The following is a 13,877-nucleotide window of genomic DNA, read 5'->3' as shown; positions in this document are numbered from 1 at the left end:
AGAACAAAAGGGCAGACACTTTCATTTCTGAGTGCTTGAACATCTTGCTTGACATAAACTTTAGTGTTMTAGGTATTGATCCTGCTTTCAGAAAGCATGGATTTTTATGTCTCCATATGTTAGTAGTACCCATGTATGTTATCAGTATTGGGGTAGTCCTCCTCAGACCATGGATAATAAATGAAGGCAGGGATGGTTATGCTGGGGTGAGGGAATGGCTATTGGAATGGTGTTTTTAGATGGTGTTTTAACATAGTTCAGTACATTCTTAGCCATATGATGGAGAGAGGGTGGGGAGGACTAGGTACATCATAGCTGCTAAAGACTATGCAGTAGTGCCCTGAAGGCAATACACTTTTAACTTGAATAATATTGAGAAACACTTTCACCAAGTAACCTTTTTTTTTCCGCTCGGGGGAGCATTTGACTCTTTGGACTGAGCCATGTAAGTGTCCTGAGCAGCCTAGATAAATGTAGGGTTTCACTCTACTGAACAGGCTATCCTGTTACTTAGGATTAGCATTTAACACAGTAAAAGGCAGCTAATTACAGAGATGGCCTATTAGCTGGAGAGCTAATTGTGTAACAGTCAGCCAGCAGCTCTTAATAGCTTCCATCTCTTTCCAACCTGAAAATAGGGGACAAGGGCTGTTCTGTTCAGTGTCCTTTTACATCTTCCCATTTACTGTAATTTTCTTTACTGCCTTCTTCGCTTGTGCAGACTAACAAGTTGAAGTAGGTTCTGCATTGCTTTTGCCTTTGAAAAAGTGAAGCTTTTTAAGACATGCTGTAACTTCTCTTCAGTAGCACAGGGCAGATAGTAGTAGGCTGTTACTTTTGGTACAGACAATGCAAAGAGAAAGAATAAAGTAAAGCGTGTGCCTAGTTTTAATAATTTCCTACTACTTACTGATATGGCTTAAATGTTTGCACAAAAAAAGTGGGCTGTATTATTGAAGAAACTTGCTTATCTTAAGGCCTTTTTATTCCTGCTTTAGACTTCTGTCTCCAGAGTATAACTTTATTCCTATGCTATTTATTGCCTAAGGATGATTCAGTAGGAGTAATTCATCAACCTCCCCTCTAAAATTAAATGAGGGGAATAATAGGTATATAATAACCCTCAATCCTGGCTGCTTGCTTGGAGAGTCATTACTGAAGATCTTACAGCAGAAGGAGTGTAACTTTAGGATGCAAGTTTTCATTGTTAAAATGAGTGTTATAGGTTGGAAACACTGAAAAAATAATTCTAGTCTCCCTTCAGACATATTACTAGGCTTCCTGCTGCAGCAGCCATAGATGGTAGCCTGTGCAAATGCTACCCAACCTGCTACTGTGAGTTGGAAGAAGCAGTTTGGGGGGTGCCTGTCTTACCAGATGTTAACACCCTTAGAGGTTGGTGAGTCTACTGTGGCTGTGTAGCATCACCTCTTCTTGCAGATGTTCACACAGCAGACTTCAGTAGACAGTACTTCCTCTTTCATGGTGAAATGTAATTCTGGTTTGATCTCTTCATACTAATAAAAATGTCAGGAGGAGTTCTAGTTTTGAAGCGCAGGTGGGGAGCAAGGGGAATAGGGTAAACTAAATGTGAAAATTGCAAATGTTCCCAGGCATTGCCAGCTGGCTATAGATTTTTCTTGGCTCTTGTTGCAAGCCCTTTGAACTATATGAAATGCAAAGGCCTGTGAGGGCTCCATCCAAATCCTATGAGTGAAAGGGTAATGCTTTCAAAGCCATCTCTTGTTCTTATATCAACCAAGCTGCACGCAAAGGTGGATTTTGTGGCATAAAGATACCAGATTGCGTGCTTAGTGAAAGACTTTTGTCCTAGTTTATTCACAGGCTCCTTTGTGTGTTAGTGATACAGTCAGACAACTCCCTCTGTCCCTTGACAAGCATATCAAATGAATGTCTGCAATCTGGAAAGTCAGTTGATGCCATCTGGTCAAGTGCTAATGAGCCTGCTGGAATAGTGGTGTCAAATGTTACCCTAACCTAAAGCAGACTCCATAAGAGGTGATGCTAGACTTTGCCTTTCATTTGCTGACACATTTAAGCTCTATTTGAAGGTGTGATTCCTCAGGAGTTTTATCAGCTGTTTTTTTTTGTTTGKTTGGTTTTTTTTTTGCAAAGAAGTGAGGTATTCTGTACCAAGACCCTGTGCAGCAGTAGTATGTGGGTAGCACCAGTGTGGGGAAACATTGCGTACTACAGAGTATAGAAAGACCAGCCTTTCCTTTATTAGCCCAGTAAAAAAAGAAACAAGGATTTTACATCTGCTGGATGGTCTTGAGGCTTGCACCTGATACTAAAGCTTTCATCACTTATTCCATATGAATGCTTTCACAAATATCTCCTAATTTTTTATCTGTGAGGAAAGCTGTTCCCTGTTTATGCTCCTTAGAATAGCTGTGTACACATGTTACATTTCTGGTGTGACAGAACTTGTTTGAAGTTTTTGGGTGTTAAGTACTTGACCTATCTTGTATTGATGTGATAATTTGATGTGGGATAACATCATGTGCAATTAACCCCTCTAAGTAGGAGCATCTGGCAACTTTTAATTTAGTGATCCCTATACCAAATCACAGTAAAAGGAAATACTATCACTCTTATGGACTGAAAGATTCTATTTCCAATGTCTGCATTTTTCCCAAATTTTGTAAGTGGAAGGCCTGGATTTTATTCTCTGTTATATCTAAAAGAGTGATGCTAAAAAATTGGTCTGCTTTTCCTGTTGTGTGGTATGTGCTTTATAGGTCTCTAGCACTGTATCAGAATCATAGGAAAAAAATATTGATTACAGAAAGTAATATAGCCCACAGAAAGAAGTCCTAAGGCTAGACTGGAGGAGCGTGAGGACTCTTCCTTTCCTCCATACAGGCTTGATTGCAGCACTGGTCAGTGTAAGTGAATGGCCCTTTTACACACACGTGGCTTGCTTTGCCTCTTACTGCCTGCCTTTTGGAGTGCACATGTGAAAAACCTACATTCAGTAAGAGAAAGAAGCGGCACTGGAGCATCTCTTTGCACCAGTGCTCTGGTTCTATGTAGGAAGTTATGTGTGAAGGATCTCAGGACTTGTGACTGAGCAGGGACAGTTTGTTGGATTTGTTAGAGCTTGCAAATTCAGGTATTCGCTCCTCTTCCCACCAGTTACTGCAGTTACTTAGTGTTTGTTTGTTTTTTTTTGTTTTTTGTTTGTTTTTTTTTCCTCCAGGGAAATGATCCTTAAGCTTTGCATCAAGGAGTTGCTGCTAGGTGGCGTTAAATGAATCATAGCTAATGGGCCACACAATGTTTTTCATCTTTGAACATTGTGCTGGCGTGTCTGACTCAATTTTGATCTGCTTCTGGAGCAGCAAATATTGATGTGGAGCCAGGCATTGAAAAGAGTATTCCTATTTTAGAGATGGGGAATAACAGAAAAAGCAGTTCTCATAGCTGTAGTGAATGCTACTCAGAAATACTAAGCAAAAAAGATCAGTGCAACAATGCTAATGAAGGCCAGATTTTACACAGCTGTAAACAAAGTTCAGTCAGTCTTCATTGCCATTTTTGTACTGAACTTTCCATGCATTTCATGTGTCTTACAGAAAAGGTGGTAAGAATAGCTTGTCTGTTGCCTTCCTGTCCATAGAATTAGAGTGGTGCTACCTACCCTGTTTGGATGTATTAATGGGATATGTGATAATAGTGAGATAATGTATATAATGAGATATGTGTGGAAGTCCTCACAGGTACAGCTGTAACAGGCTGATTTTTTCCCCAGGCCTATCGTGACCTTTAATAAGCTATGTTTTCTATTTTCTTGGCTAAACTGTTACTGTTAGGTGAAGCCCAAGGAAAGGGGATGTATCATTACATTGTCACATGAGCAAAAGAGTGTCTAGCTCTAGCGGTCTAGACTGCAGCTCTGTACCAAGGAAGGGTCATCGATCTGCTGCATCTCCTTGCCTCTTCTGGGAGTTTGCCTTGGGAGTATTTCGTGAGGCATCCCTTACTTTCAAGAACTGGAACAGTATTTGTGATACAACCTGTGATAAGCTGAGTTCCAGCAACTGAACTCAGATTTTAATTTATTGAAGTGTTTGGGTATTGATGATTTTCATCCCTTACGAAAATCACCAGATGTTTTGCCAAACCGAGGGGAGAATTAGGGCCTCCTCATCTTTTCATAATAACAAAATTTTAAAATAGGTATTGTGCTCTTACAGACACAGATAATGCCCACTGACTGGGGAAAGAATACAAGAATTTGCCTGAAGGCCCTTAAAACATATATTTCTTTCAAGTATTTTCTTTCCTTTCCTGTTTTCTGTTAGCAAATCTGTCCCTGCCTTTCCACAACCAATTTGCATTTTTCTCCATGGATTTTTTGTTCATTTTTGAGCTTGCATTGCCTGTTTCCATCCAACTTTCATATATGCAGTTGTGTCAGCATGGTGCTAAACCTGAGCTTAAAGTCTGGGTGTTCATGCAGTCGTGGATCAAGCCTAAGTAGCTGACCTATCTACCATCCCCTGCTGTGTGCCAAATTGTCCCTCCCCATCCAGCAAGGATGGCTAAAAGACTCATCAGCTCCTGTACTGCTGCAGTTTCCAGACAGGTGTGTTAACATAATCAAAAATGATAGCTTAATAGTCAACAGCTATTGCAACCTGCTATAGTTGAATAGCTGCTTTGGTTGCCTCTGCCACTGAGAAATTGCTGAACAGGGATAGGACTAGACTGGAAAGCTGGGGAGGTGACTACTTCAGCTGCCCCCCTTTAATCTGTGCTTCAGTACCCTAATTTGCCCACAGTAGCTCCATCTTAAGTGCTCACTAATGTCACATAGCTTCCAGACAGCTTTGTGTGTGGGCAAAGGCTGCTCATGCCCATCTCTACATGGAGTGTTCCCCTTTTTCTCTCTTCTTCAGTGAACCAAAATGATCTACTTGTTTATTTCATTAACCTCTTTCCTAGGGAAAACATTTCCACTATGTTTATAACTTCTGACCTTCCTTTTTGAACTCTGGTCATTTATTATTATTCTTCCCTTTTGTTTACCCAGTCTTTAATCCTACCTTTTCTACTAATGTCCTTTGAAATGGTCCTATTTCTTCCCTGAATTCCCATTCTGGCCTCAAAGTTATTTGTGTGTTTATACAGGGCAAGTAGATATCTATGTAAATGTACATTGCCTTTGCCATCGTAATATGATCTTCAAAGTCTTGGACTGCAGTCACTTTGCTACATTCTTTACATCAAATGTTTCTCCTAGCAAACTGCTGCCAGCAGAATGCTGTAAGGACCCAATCCTGCTAATTGCCTTCTAGTCCCACTGAACTAATGTGACTTGCACATATAAACCTAAACTGTACTTTTGAATTAGTTGTGTGGTCCCTACATGCTTGTGTTTATAGTCTACAATTTTGTCCTTTTTTTTACTGATGTAATTCTAATGTGATCATCGGTTTTTAACTTTTAGTGACCATTTGGTGTGTGTTAAAATATAAAAGATGGTAATGATGGAGGACAGTTTGCTAGATTCCAGCCCATCATGGAAACAAAATGATTTAGGAGAGGCTCTACCTTGATGAAGGAGAAGACGGTGCCAATCTTTCAGTCTTTCTTGGTGATGGGTGATAGACTCTGATTCCCACAGCTCTCAGTGATTCCTCAGTCCTAGGCACCGTTGCCTCTGCAGGGCTGTGATGTTAGCAGTGCAAGAGTGTTGTCCTGCTCTCTGTCCCTAATGCCTGTTGTACATCTGCCCCCCTCCCTCCCTCCCCATAGTTGGGGATGTACTAGTTGAATGAATTTTCTCCTCCTGGAGATTGCCCTCATCAACAGCACCTTTCTGTTATCAGCAGAGCTGCTCAGCATGTGGAGTGGTGGGGTGAAGATCAAGGTTGGGAGATAAGGCAGATGGTCTGTAAGCCGGTTTTGCTGAAAAAGTGTATTACAGAGCTACAGCCTTACAAATATACTGGCCTTTTTTCAGATGGTATTAATGGGTATAGACATAAGTGGTACCCTCTGTTTGCTGTAGGAAATAAAAGTGAAGCCAGTAATATCCACTGAAAAAGTATAGAGTGCTGTAACAAAGAGGGGGAGGTGTTCTCTAAATCCAACTTTCTACGATCAACTGGCTCTTCAATTCTTTCCTGGCTGAATGTAGAGGCAGTACTGCAGCTTACCCAGGGCTCCAACCATTCCATTTGTTTAGCAGCAAAATGCAAAATTGTACAGCAGTCTGGAAGCTGTACTGAAGGATTTCCAAATGCCCCCTTTTCCCCCTTTCCCAATGACACAGAAAGTGATGTCAAAAGGTAAAAAACCCAAAACCCCAAAAAAGGCAGCCTTGAAGAATCCTGTCATGTGGATAATTTAGCACTTACGCTATTGTGGAGTTGGGACTGAGCTCTGAAATAGTTGCATGTTTTACTCAACAAGTCAAGAATGCTGCAGCCAGTTGCAAGAATGGAGAGAATTTCAGTAAGGAAAGAGTATGTTTATTATCCACATAAGAGGATCATATTCAGCGGTGCACTTGGTGTGTTTTTGTATCAGCTGTTGGAATTAAAGCAAAGCAAGAAAAGTGCTATCCCAGGATAGTGTGCATGCATAACTTGCAGCTGAATAGATCTAAATGGTTAAAAAGGGGTTCTCTGCTAGAGAGGAGGAGGGGAGAGCAAGAGTGCATTCCCAAAAAAGTACATTCCCAAAATAAAAAGCTTACATCATGGACCTCTTCAGCTTTCCCACACTTCTTTCCTAATTATTGTCCTGCAGGACAGCTGATCTATTTCAAACAGGAAGCTGTTTACAGATAACACTTGCAACTGTTTTGTCTGATTTGTTGAACTGTCGAAAAGCAAAAGACAACCTCTTTTGAAATTAAAAACTGTCAGACTTCTGTAAACAGCAGCAATGAGGTTCATCTGTGCAGTGTCCCTGCAGGCACAGTGTGTTCTGCAGTTCCCATTTTCTCAGCAACCATAAGGTAAGAGAGACTTTTTTACTTTCACTGTTCAGAAATTTGTAAAGAGAAGGAAATCTGGGTGTTTGTTAAGGGACTGTCTTATAAGTGGCAAAATATGATTGACAATTGCTGCATAGTAAGGGAAGGTATGGAAAATAGTAGCTCACTTATTTTAGGAGACAGTGTTAGACCTTTCTGTTTAGAAGCACCCATGTGGGTTAGATCACAGGATTCCTATTCAGTGTGGGATTTGTACTGAAACTGTATAAATGCTATGAAAGTGCTCTTTCCTTTGAGCAGGAATGGACAAAACAGTATATGAATTTTAATTTTCATACAATTGAAACTGATTGCAGTTCATTAATAGCTTGTGATTCCTGGTAAGAGATAATCAGTATCTCAGTTTAATTTTGGAAATGCTAAGTGCTTTTCTCCATTCCTCTACTTCTGTTCCTGAGCAGCTGGCTGTTTTCTGTTGTAAAGGTGAGCTTTTAATACAGCTGCAAAGCAGGGAATGGAGAACTGACATTGCAGAAGCAAAGTAGATGACAGAAGATCCAGTAAGGGTTAAGAATTACACCAGGGGATAATTAAGAGTAAACTCAGTGAAAACCAAATGAAGTTGCAAGTAGTGGTAAACAGGAATGTTTAGGAAAAATTAAAGATACCTAAAGATTATAAAATCTTGATCCAAATGAGCAGGAATATGAGAGTAAGCCATACTTCACTAATCAGAAGGCCTCATGCCTGCTTTTCAGACATGGGATATATATAAAAAAAAAATCATAAAGGGACTTGTTCATTTCTGTTCTGACCTCTGTATACATACATGTGTGTTTGATATTGGCAATGAAAGAAGGGGGATTGCTTTCTAACAAAATCAAATGACTGCTGAAAACTGAGATGCACAGCTTTGGTCTTCATTTGCCACACAGTGATCTAGAAAGAGCCTCTGGACTAAAAATGCTCCAACTTTGACACCTATTGAAAGATTTTGAAAATGTAGCAGGAAACAATTTTCCTTCTACATTTTGCTCTGTGGCTGAGATCTTTTGATCTTTTGTATTTGAACACTTCATATTTACAGGCATGATCATCTAGGAAATTATAGAGATCAGAGTATGTAAACAAACACTGATTTAAAGTTGTCATTTATCAGAATGATATTAAGATCTTTTATTCTATGACATCACATTAGAAATAGCCATAAAAATTTATTAGTGCTTCTGCTGATTGCAGCATAAATAAGGCATACAAATATTGTAGCCATGAAATAGTACTTTCAAGTTGACTATTCCTTTTAAGAATGTTTGGACCATCTTTCAGAAAATTCTTAGATGTGCCCGTTAAAATGAAATTAATGTTTTAAAGAGACATACAATAAAGAATATGTAAATTAAATTTATAGTCAAAATGGCATTTAAACATGGCGTAGCCCTACAGCCAGTAGCGAGCTGCATTGTGGAGGCAGCAGTAATCTACTGTGTAATTTACAATTTGCACTTTATTGAGGGCTATTCTGATGTCTTTGAGTCTAATTTTACATTATTTCTAAAGCTCCATTGTAGTCAGTTTTAGTTAGTTTTAGGTCTGACCAAAAAATCTTTAACCAGAATTGTTTTGAAATGGGAAGGCTTTTGATCAAATAGTTTTTTATGAGAAGTGTCAGTTTTCCAGGATAGTTTAGTTCTTTTGTCAAAATATTTTGGCTGAAAACCAGAAGGCTTTAGCCAAAAATATAGTGTCTCCTGGGAACTGTAGTTTGTGCTTTGCATTGCTTTTCAGTACTGGCTGTGCTTCATAACTGGACAACGTTTCCCATAAGGCCCTATGGTCAGGGACTTAATAGTTTATTGATTTCCCTTGATGAAAAGGACCATTATGGTGTATTTTGGGAAATGTAGTCCAGTGACAGAGGCAAAGACCACGGTCATGTAGGAGAAGCCCCTCAGATTATGAGTGGATAACTAGCTGGGAGGTGGACAGCTTCTTAAAAGTAGGACGCTTCAGTTCAGTTTGCCTGAGGGCAACAGACAATCCTATTTGCTGCGTCTTGAAAGTATGACCCTTCAAGAAGGATTTGTCGGTAAAGGCTTGCAAGCTTTTTGATGTTTTTATCCACAAAAAAACCTGTTCAAGGGAGAGAAGAACATTTTAAAATCTTCTTAAGACATTGTTAATGCTTCTGCCAACCTTTGTGCTAAAAGTGTTGCATTTTCTAAATTGGGAACTGAAGCTAAGAGGGAGTAAGGCTGGATTTTAAGACCAAGGTAAACTCTTAGGAAGYCAGAAGGAAAATAACCTCCTGGGTGCCTAAAGCTTTAGAAAGAGGTGCTTTTGAAAATCTAGCAAGTTCTTATCCGATTCTCACCAATCTCACTGCCTCTTAAAAAGATTTAAGCCTCACCGATTTGCTTATAGTTGCATAAGTTTGTAGGGGAGAAGTGAACTGAAGCTGATCTGCTCGAGTTCATCACTTGATCAGTCTCTTGTTTGTTGGGATCCAAGGATCCTTAGCTGCTGTGAGGATTTGGATACTGCTTCTTCAAAACTGTATCAAGAAATCAGGGAGTAGATAATGTGTCCTGGAAGCTGAAACACAGCAGTGAAGCAGATGGTGAGGAATTTTAGTGTTTACATTAGTCTTCTACACTGAAAAAAACACCTGAATGAAACTTGGACATAAATAAACTGTTTGGCAGTGCTACAAGTGAGATGTTTGCCTCCGCCCCAAGAGTCTACAATGCTTACGTGCTGAAGTGCTCTGCTGAGTGAAGGGAGGACACTGAAGTGCCTACAAAGTGACTTGCAACACCAACAAATTGCATGATGGCCACAGCACCACACTGGAAATGCTTGAGGGGGGGGGGGGGCTTCTGTGGTCGCCTTTGCTGGGTGCAGGAGTGGGTGAGCGTGCCATGCTGCTTCTGGTGCCTCGTGCCTGCAAGAATGAGGTTTACAAAACCTGGAACTGTTTCTTGAATGTATTTGCCCAGCTGGTTTTTCAGGTAGGGATACTTTGAAAACTGATTTTGAAAATACGGTATTCTACAGTTCTCTGAAAAGTTGTCTGCTGCCCTTATCRCCTTTTACATGATAATCTACTGGCTGGGAGCACTTACCTGGAAAGCAGAAGACCTGCATTCACTCCACATTTTAAATCCGCATGTCCCATCTGCTGCAAAAGTGTCCTCATCACTAAATGATATAATAATTTGAATACAGCCATTTCTCTTGTTGAAGTGGGGCCACTGCACATCCAAGATTGTCCACAGCTCCCCAAACAGTTTCTGATTTTGATACCTGTTTAATAATAATAAAAAAAGGCTATCTAAACAGTCCAGGGAAGTCTATTCCTTTGGCATGAGCATTCCTGTAAAAAGCTAGTGTGCAAACAAGAGGTACCTCACCACCATGTTTTGGAAGAGAATGGTAGTGTTTTGTGTTAATGTTCATGTCTGTGGTGTATTTAGAGGACAGACTGTCTGGAAGAGCATGGACTGGTTTCCTTAGTGGGCATAAATGGGCTAGGTGAGAGCCTAGTGTCTTGTTACACACTTCAGGTGTTTGGTCTTACATATGGCTCACTGTGATTTTTGAAGCTGCTGTTATGATACACTAATTGCAAAATCAGCATAAATAATAGCAACAAAAAAAATCCTACAGATAGCTCTCTTAAGATTTCTGGTTTGGTTTGTTCAGTGGTTTTCAGGCTTATTTGCGGATCCTTCCAATTTCCTCTGTGCTGGTGTTGATGACCTTAGCACGTATTGAAACTTGCTGACAATAGGCTTGCTTTTATTTATTGTCTTTAGTGGACCCTGTAGAAATAGTCTGTGGGCCTCCAGGAGACCATGGATCACAGGCTGATTAGGTCTCCATCTGGTCTGAGTGCTGAGGGCACTTTTCTCATTTCCATGCTGTGTGAGGGCTGAGTAGCAAAGCTTCTAGGCAGTGCAGCTTGGTTTTTCTAAAGAATGCAATGCGCAGAGAAACTGGAGGGTTCATAAATCATTCACCTTCACTGAAGAAGGCACCAAAATAACTGACATTAGCTTTAAAAGGCTTCACAAGCACTTCTTACTTTAAATGATTCTAGTACTCCAAAGACTATTGATTTTATCAGAGACTTAGGAGGTGAGAAAGCATGGGAGTTTTTATAAGGACATTATTAAATATAAGCAGACCATTATGATTATCATTAGAGAAGGATTTACAAGAGATCATCTAATATTTGGGATTTGAAACAAAGAGCTTTCAAAAAATAATAAGTAATTTCTGAAGAATCTGGCAACGGTGGATGGCATGGTCAAAATAAAAACACAAGAGCATAGTGAAAGCCTAGCACAAGAAGCAGCAAAAAATGTCTTATTGTTTAGAGGAAGAAAAATGTCTTTCACTGAGTTCTCTTTTTGGAAGGGTGTAAAGAGCAAACAGGTCTCTGAAGGCTGACTAGTTAGTGTACAAGAAATTTGAAGGAAACAGATACTGGGAACATGTGGTAGAGCAGAGGGGAGCACTGCTCATGTTGCTATGAAGACTCCAGGGTGAAGTATTTGTCAGCAGTGCACACAGATGCATTTGCAATGTTTTTCTCTAGCTGTGCAATGAACTTGCAGCTTAAAATCAATCCAGCAATGAAATGAGATGACATAACAAGAGCCGTGTTTTGAGCTGCAGCTAAAAAACATCTTTATCAGAGGTTTACTTCCTTTGATGTGTAACACCTTTGCATTAGAATTGCCTTTCTTGTAATTTTAAGTAATAAGTTATATAAGTTAAATTTAAGTTTAAAATCCTTAGACTATATATATAAACTATTTTGTTATGTCTGCCCCATCTAAATAATTCTGAACATAATCTTAAAGATTAAATCTTTAAGGGAAAATTATAAATTTTTCAGTTCTGCATTCTCCTTTTGTTTGAATTTTCACTGGCAATCTATGACAGGACAAGGCAAATTTCTTCACAGAGTTCTCACAGATAATCTTTGCTTATTTTGTTGAGAAATAGTGAAGAGGAACCTGATTTGTCCAGAGGAGTCCTTGTGATATTCTTTCTAGGAAAAATGAGAGAATTTCTGCCAGTTTCCAAATACCTTCATGTCTCCGTATCATGTCTCCAGAATTATTCAGGTTAGACTATTTTAGTTTAAACTGCCTGAGAGTCGTATGTGGAGACAACCTTATCATCTTCACAAGTTTTGTGGAGACAGGTAAGTAGAGATGGTGTTCACTAACGCTCCAGAAGTGCTGTGAGTGACCATTCATTTTTACATAGGCTGTATCCATTGCTACGTCTACTTCTACAAYGCTGTGGGAATAATGAGAACTGTTAGTACCCTAGTAAAAAACTAGAGTTCTCTACAAGTGCTAGGGAAGTTTTATTGTTATCTTGAAACCCTTTCATCTGAAAACAGAACAGTTAAGTATTCCATGTCTTGCAAATCCTGAGGGTAATTTCTAGATGGCACATAAGCAAAGCCACTGTGATATGCCTAGAGAAGTTGATATGTCAAGTGCAACAGTGCGTGTGCCTCCTTTTTTGTAAGACCAATCTGCACTTGATGCCAGAGTCCCTCAGATGCTTGGTAGAGATTAATGGTTCTTGTGATAATTTTTTTACTCCATCTTTGAGCAGCTCTCTATTTAAACATAATTTGCCCACATATATTCAGCTAATATGTGATTGCATTCATGCTGTTCCCTGGTTTTAGGAACAAGGTGTTAAATGTCACAAGTAGAGTGTTGGGTACATGGAGTTTCTGATAGGTTCAGAGTTAATTCCTCCATCCCTTTTTGGCAGCACTGAATAACTTTGTGGCAAGTCTTATTCTTTAGTTGTTCATCCTTCCTTTGCTTAAGTCAAGTGGCAGATGCTGGGATTTCAGCCAGGACAAGGTCAATGTAGTCTTTAACACCTCCTGTGAACCCTCTTTTTTCTTTGCTGGTAGCTGCCTAATCAGAGCTCTAGTAATAGTTCCTTCTCCTGTAAGTAACCTAGAAATGCTGGACAAATATGCATGGAGCCATCCGAAGGCCTAAGTGACCACTGCTTAGCTGATGTGAGGCTTCTTGATACGTGCACAACTGGCTCTGATTGCATTCTGGCTCTGTGAAGATGCATCTGCTGCTATTGTTAGAAAATGTGCCGAGTACAAAAGCAGGTAGAGATGGCAGTACTTTTCACTTACTTAATGCGGCTTGTTATATTCTTCCCTAGAAACACACATTATTTAAAAAAAAAAAAAAAGGTGGAATCTCTCAGGGGTTTGGTTAGATGGACAGGCTTTAATAAAAATTTCCCAAAGGGAGTTGTCATTCTCAGGAGTCTTTTGGTAACGGGAGCATCTTGGGTTGCAGATAAGGGAAGTAACACATTCAGTTTATGTGGATTCAGGTAAATGCCCCTGTTTGCAAATTATGTTCTACACATTATATCTGTTTCTTTCTGAATTCACATTTCTTTGAATTCATATTTCTGATTCATTGGTCTCAAAATGAGACTGGGTTGTCAAAAGCTCCTCAAACCTGCATGCAATCACTTGTGCTCTCTTAATTTCTTAAGTCTGTGATGTAGACTGGTGCACCTTATCTATAGCAAAGGATTCTGAATGCACATGTCATGGTAAAAGAGTTGCTTTCGGAAATGTTTGCCACTGAAGATGCTCTTTAAGCTGGCTTTCATTTGGCATACCTTGTTAATAGGATTATGAATGTTGCTGATAATATAGACTGATTGGCCAAAGTCTGCTGTCGCATGCTGGTGTAAGAATACTTTGACCTCTGGGAACTTAGTAGTCATCATATATCTTTCTCTGCACATGCTTTTAGTAAGTCATGTCAAATCCATACAAACTTGAATTCTTCCACTGTGTTTTGCTTCTACAACCATTCCTATATAA

At 39.6% G+C, this 13,877-nt stretch overlaps 1 protein-coding gene across 4 annotated transcripts in view; it reads left to right on the top strand.

Annotated features, from left to right (window-relative positions):
* The window catches only part of COLEC11 (collectin subfamily member 11), a 47,463-nt gene that overhangs the window by 405 nt on the left and 33,181 nt on the right, over positions 1–13,877 (top strand). The window lies entirely within an intron of this gene.

This window comes from Apteryx rowi, unplaced genomic scaffold (genome assembly GCF_003343035.1).
Source record: "Apteryx rowi isolate R43461 unplaced genomic scaffold, aptRow1 scaffold_585, whole genome shotgun sequence".
In the NCBI taxonomy this organism is placed as follows: Eukaryota; Metazoa; Chordata; class Aves; order Apterygiformes; family Apterygidae; genus Apteryx; species Apteryx rowi.
This window is presented reverse-complemented; position numbering and strand designations above follow the sequence as displayed.